Genomic DNA, 6807 nt, shown 5'->3' with positions numbered 1-6807 from the left:
ACAATCAGAGTACATAACTAATTTGAAATATTTCAGGAATTACATCCTTCTCATACTTGTTTTGTAGTAGTTTTTACCCATGGTTTCTATTTCTTTGCCATTTAATATTTTTACAGACCAAAGTTTCTGTTAAATCAACGTCTGTCAAGTTTCTTTGAAATTTCTGTTCAGTCATCTCATCTGCTTCTCTTTCAAGGGTTCAGAAAAATGTTAACACTTTGATTTCTAGCTTTTGAAAAATTAGGCTGTGAGAGACTTATCAAAGGAAGCAACTTGCATCAAACATGACAACAAAAGTCATTTTCTCTTTCATTTTGGCTGTTATTTGCATCATAATATAGTAACAGCTGTGCTGAAACAGTGGCTATTACCTTCCTATTAGATTACTTCCATATTAAAATTTTTGTTGCCATAAAATTTTGTGCTAAATAGAGAACAAAAATTCCTTCATCTGCTTAGTCTCTTAAAATTGTTTTTGCTTGATATCAATTTTGTATTATAATAATCTGAAGAGGAAAAATAGGTTTAAATATAGATGAGTCTTGTTTTTGGCTGGGATAGAGTTAATTTTCTTCCTAGTAGCTGGTATGGTGTTGTGTTTTGGATTTAGGATGAAAATAGTGGTGATAACACACCAATATTTCAGTTGTTGCAGAGCCACACAGAACCAAGGACTGCACAGCTTTTTGTGCCAGCGAGGAGGCTGGGGGTGCACCAGGATCTGGGAGGGGACACAGCCAGGACAGGTGACCAAGGCTGACCAAAGGGATGCCCCACAGCATGTGGCATCATGTTCAGCAATAACAGCTGAGGGAGTTGGCCCACAGAGGGAAGGGGTGCCACTACTCAGGGATGAGGCATCAGTCGTTTTCCCTTCCTTTTCTGTCCTATTAAAGTGTCTTTATCTCAACTGATGAGATTTTACCTTTTTTTTTTTTCTCTCCCTCATCCTATCATAGAGGAGTACACAAATGGCTGTGTTGTGCTGAGCTGCCTGCCAGGTTAAACCACAACAGGATGCTATGCACAGACTTCAGCTCTTTCAACAGTAACCTTTCAATTAGGCAATAAGAGTTGATGGCAGTTTATCACCTTGATTCCCATTTCTAATATACTGAACTAAAAATGCTGATCCTAAGCTATAGGATGCTGCATGCTACATGTGAATATTTCAAATGATGAGCTATTTTCACATTGGTTCAGGCAGCAGGGTTGGGTGAAACACCAGCAGGATGATTCAGAGCAATTAATGTGGAAGCCTAGGTTACCTATGGTGAGCGCGGATGAATGGGAAGCACTTGGAGAATGCCCACGTAGGGTGCCTACAACATTCCCTGACTGAATGGGAAGTGCAGGCAGCCTCACAGGGCAATTTATGCATAGCCACCTGGAGCTATACAGAAAGAAATGCTAGGCACAAGGCTACTTCTGCCTACCTGACTTGTCTTAAAACCAGTTGCCTGTTTACAATCAGATAACTCTTTTGTGGTAAAGCATCTTTTGCGTTAAAGTGTAAGGAAGTTTGGCAGGATCTAAACCACCTTGCGTTCTAGCTGTCCTTAGATATTAGAGGGGCTGGGGGTGGCTTAGATTCTGAGTGATACCCAATTTAGCACTGTAAGTCTGGTCACATTAATCACGATCATGGGTTCACAAAAAGCACAATACACTTTCAGTCTAGTAAATGACTGGTGTAGTTTATAAAGCAACAGTAGTACAAGTTCTTTTGAATTGCCGGCGGTAAACACATTGTCTGCAAGTGCAAATACCAAGAATATGACTAACACAGACAACTACACGTGCTAACTGATAAAACAGCTCTATAGAGAATGTCAGGTTTCCCAGAGAAGCACTTGGTATGACTAAAAGTTTGAATCTCACCCAATAGGTTTACCTACTTGGGGGGGGGGGGGGGGGGGGGGGGGGCGGGAGAGGTTCAGCCCGTCGACTGATCCCAGAAGTCAACAATGTCCTTCCAACTTGTCTGTGATGGTGTCTTCCCTCAAATTTTCCTTCCCTTGGGCCATTTAATACTATTTTCTTACTTTTAGGTGGAACTTGAGTAACTTTAGTCATATGTGTCTTCGTTGTGATCGACATAAATATTTCTTGCCTTGATTTAAAGGTATAGGCTAAGTGAGGGGTGGTTGCACCTTGGAGGTGGGTAGCCTTTGGGATGGAGGAGTGTTTTGGCATTGTAATGGGATTATAATGAGCAAAATTCACCCAAAAGACATGATTTAGTTATCAGTTAGAGTCAGGGCTGGCCATGCAGTCTATCAGTTCCACAATACCATCCAGTTCCCCATCCATACAGAGATAGCATAGAGCCTGGCCACAGTGTCTTCACCCCGCTCCACCCCCCCACACGATCTTTCTTAGGATCAGCACACCAAGCTTCCCAGATGTTACCAATACCTAAGGTTGCAGGCTATGTTGCCAAGGGGACTATCATGGAACAGATTTCCTTGCATATCTGCCACATCTCACCATGGAATCTTCCTCAACCTTGAACCTTCCCTTAAGACATGGACTCATTTAGCCTCAGTGAGTCACCTCCAACAATTATTCCACAGCACCTAGAAAAATAGATAGTTAAATCCTTCTTGCACAATTGTTTAAAAACACTTGAAAATGTAGGGTTTCTACATCTCCCTGCTTGTTCAGAGTGGATTTGAATTATCATGTCTCACTTCTCAACCAAGCAACCACAGTCTAGAAGTGAATAAAGAAAAAGGGTACTCTTCTCCATGTATAGAAATTTGCTAAGGGTCAAGCCAGGAGAGCTGAGAACAAGTAGGCATGAGCAAATGAGAGTGGTCCTGACTCAGCAGCCTGGGAATAGACCTGGTGGAAAGTTATGGTGAGATTTAGTCATGACATTTTATGCATTAACACAATGACTGGTTAACGTACCACTTTATTACTCATTTAATTCCAGGATCATTCCCCTGGGAAATGGACAATCAAATACTTTCATGTAGCTGAAGGATAAAACAAGTGGAGCTAAAATCCCAGGCTCTTGGGTCCTGTGTGAGTGTACTGGACATAGGGTAAGTTATTGTGTGAAATACTTTCTTCCAATACTTTCTTCCCCTTTGAAACTTTTCTGTCCCTCCCTCCCTTCCTCCCTTGCTATTTTGCACTAAAACTTCCATGTTATGTGTTGAAATGACTGCTGTTTCTCTATATCATTTATGAATTAAAGTAAGGATCTAGGAAGGTTAATGCTCATTCCCATCCAGCTCTTATTTGTTACATAGCTTAGAAGGCAGTTGCAGTGAAATGGCAGAACAGCATGCTTGCTAAAATTGGCAGAAGGCCAAGATTTTAGGCTTCTAGAAAAAAAAATATATATATATACCAAAATGAAGATAGAAATTGATTTCCAGTGCCTTTGGGGAAAAGGCAGTATTTGACAGTTTGCCATCTGAATCACTTTCAAAGGTTGTTTTTTTGTGTGGAATATCTCGCTCAAGAAATTTTTCTCTCACTACAGTGAGAGATCTAGATCTGATTTTCACCCTTTATCACACCAAAGGATTGCCCTCACCAACCCACAATGTGAGCTGAAGAATATTGATGAGAACGAGAACCGAGGTATGATTTTCCACCAAAGTAAATATACTGTGTAACTCTAAGCTTACTTTCATGCTGCTAATGCAAATCAGATTTGGTATGGTCATGTGATACAAATCATAGATCAAATCTGATTTATCTGCCTTTACCTATGAATGAAACAGCAGCAGGACAGGGTTACCATCTAGGGGACTGCCACTGTATCAAAAAAAGGACACATTATTTACCCATAGTTCTTGCATTTACAGTTCATGGGACCCAACCTAAAGAGTAGTGAATGCCTCAGATTCTAGTTTGACAACAGTCAATCCAGTTGCAGAAATGCAAGTACCAAACTAAAGTAATGTATCCATACATACACAAATGGTCAGTCCGGTATAAATTCATTAAAAAAAAACCTTGACATGTAAATAATTTGTTGTCAAACCAGATGTCTGTGGCACATTTATACTGTGAGTGATCTGCTAAAAGAGTGGTTACTGCCCCTGTAAGCAGTTCAAGTAGGATCCAGTTCACTTGTTTCTAGCAGTTTTCCATTTCTTCTTTTTATAATCAATGGAGAGAGAAGGCAGTTCAAAGGAGCTACCCATTTAATCCAATCTTAAATCTAGTTTACAGTGAGATTTACACACAATAACAGTTACTTCACTGACAGCCTAGGGCAGCAACCTTATGTAGACATCTATATCATAGGAATCTTTCCCATTACAGACTACTTGTACTGGAATTTTTGTGATATGAACGTCAGTGTTCTCATTTACAATTCCCCTTTAACAGTCTCAGGATGATTTTGTTAAAGAATGACAGTTTTGGTCTAGAGCTCTAAATTAATATTTTGCTTGCCTGGTCAAACAAGATGGTTAAAAAAGAAAGAAAAGAAAAAAAAGAAAAAAAAATCAACAACAGAACTTTTTGTATTTGATCCCCCCCAAAAAGACCTATTACATTTTTCAAATTTGAAAATTTTAATTTCAAAAACGGCTTTAACTTTTCTCAGTCTTTTTAATCCATATCATTTAGAATCATAATCACATATACTTTTCATTGTTCTGAAACTAAATTTTCAGAAAAAAAAATGGTTATCCTGCTTATAAAAAACAAACAAGAACCCACAAACAAGCTGGCTGTCCTCCCTCAGTCACTTTTTTGATGTAGAGTGTTTCTCCAGTTATATCACAACATATGCAACCACTTACATCACAACATATGAAACAAGAATTTATAGAACAGTATGTTCCTTAAATAACCCTAATAATTTTAGTGCATATGACCAGACACTTTCTAAACCTGCAGTTATTTCAATTAAAAAAATGATGTATTATTTGATTTCCAATGTTAATGGATGCCTAATGGTCAGTATTCTTTTTCTCTGCTGGGTTGTTTTGATTTCTGGGTAATTTTTATTGATTTTTAACATTTTAACATTTTTAACATTTATCAGATGTTCCAATTGCTATCCCCCCAGCACTTTCAGAATGAAAACATCTTATAGTTTAATAGTGTATTTTTAAGACTCATGCTTCCATTAAAACAAACTAGTCATAACTGTATTAGTCCTAGTATTTCTGACAGCTTTGATGTCACTTTTAAGTATATCTGCTACTACAAAGGAAATCATTAAGATCAAAGGACTAAGGTATTCAATTTGCATTACATAGAGAGATTTAAACAGACAACAGAAGTTGCCAGCATTCTTTTCCCAAACCCTATCAGAGTTAGCAACACACAAAGACCCTTCCCACCAGATTTTCAACCAAATAAATCCATGACAAAAGCAAAGAAAGTCACTGTACAAATAATCAATTTCCACAATTATGGAGAAGCTTCTAAAAACAGTGGCTAAAATACCAGTATTTCAGGTAACTCTTTCATCTTAGCCAGATTTTGGTTTATCTCAGCAGATACAGCTACCAGTGCATCAAGACAAACTGTCTTCTCTACTGGCTGCCCATGTACAGTTGAAGGCATACACTGCCTACGGCCTCTGAAACTAATGAGGGGGATCTCTGCATTTTGCAAACTCCTCTCTAAGCTTGCAATAGATAGTATATTGTAGCTACTGCTGCAGTTTTGGACTAAAAGTGCAATTGCATACTTTCAATCTAAATATCATCTGTCGAGAAAAAAGCAGGGAAGACAGTGACTTCAAGAAGATGTTATATACACTTGCATAGGTGTTTTTCTTGTTTTCTCCCTGTGCAGTGCTCTCAGCTGAGTCTGAAAGTCCACATGAGCCAAGAAACTGCAGGCTCCAAACCCCACTAAGCCTGTGCTCTGACCAGAAACTGGATCCCAAGGAAGCCCTGAATGCACACTGTGGGTCAGCTTGCTCACTGTATGGCACTTGTAAAACTGCAGGTCTTTCTACAAAATATGGTCAAAGCCAGTCCCCTAGAAAATGATGTTTTGAGTTCCCTAAATGCTGTTTTGAGGCTGTAAATAAGGGTACTCGTTTTTATTTGTTTGTTGATTGTTGGTTTGTTTTTTTCATTTTTCTCCCTGGAGTTCACAAAAAGAAGGACAAATTCATAGCTGTGACTGATGAAACGGTCACTTGGGGATATCATTTATCTGAAAGTTCTCACATCTGCTCTCCACTGCAATAATATACATCTGTATATACATCTGCAAAACCACAGTAGATCCTAGCATGAGCCAGAGGAGCAGAGGACAGCTCTTGGGTGTGGTGCAAACTTGTATGTGTAATTCTAAACTAATTATCTTGTTTCCAGTCATTTTGACTTATTCAATAAAATTTTCTGAAATGCCTTTGCAAAAGTACAACTTGAAAATACAGAAATGTTACGAGGAGTGGCTGAGGTCACTTGGCCTGTTCAGCCTCGAAAAGAGGAGGCTGAGGGGAGACCTCATCGCGGTCTACAGCTTCCTCACGAGGGGCAGTGGAGGGGTAGGCACTGATCTAGTCTCTTTAGTGACCAGTGATAGGACCCAAGGGAATGGTGTCAAGCTGTGACAGGGGAGGTTCAGGCTGGATATCAGGAAAAGGTTCTTCACTCAGAAGGTTGTCGCGCACTGGAACAGGCTCCCCAGGGACATAGTCACAGCACAAAGCATGGCAGAGTTGAAGAAGCATTTGGACTGTGCTCTTAGTCATATAATCTGAATTTTTGTGTAGACCTGTGTGGAGCCAGGAGTTGGACTCGATGATCCTTATGGTCCCTTCCAACTTGGGATATTCTATGATTCTATTATTTCTTTCTAAAAATA

Source organism: Anser cygnoides, chromosome 3 (assembly GCF_040182565.1).
Source record: "Anser cygnoides isolate HZ-2024a breed goose chromosome 3, Taihu_goose_T2T_genome, whole genome shotgun sequence".
Taxonomy (NCBI): domain Eukaryota; kingdom Metazoa; phylum Chordata; class Aves; order Anseriformes; family Anatidae; genus Anser; species Anser cygnoides.
The sequence above is the reverse complement of the archived record's forward strand: the minus strand, read 5'-3'. Positions refer to the sequence as shown.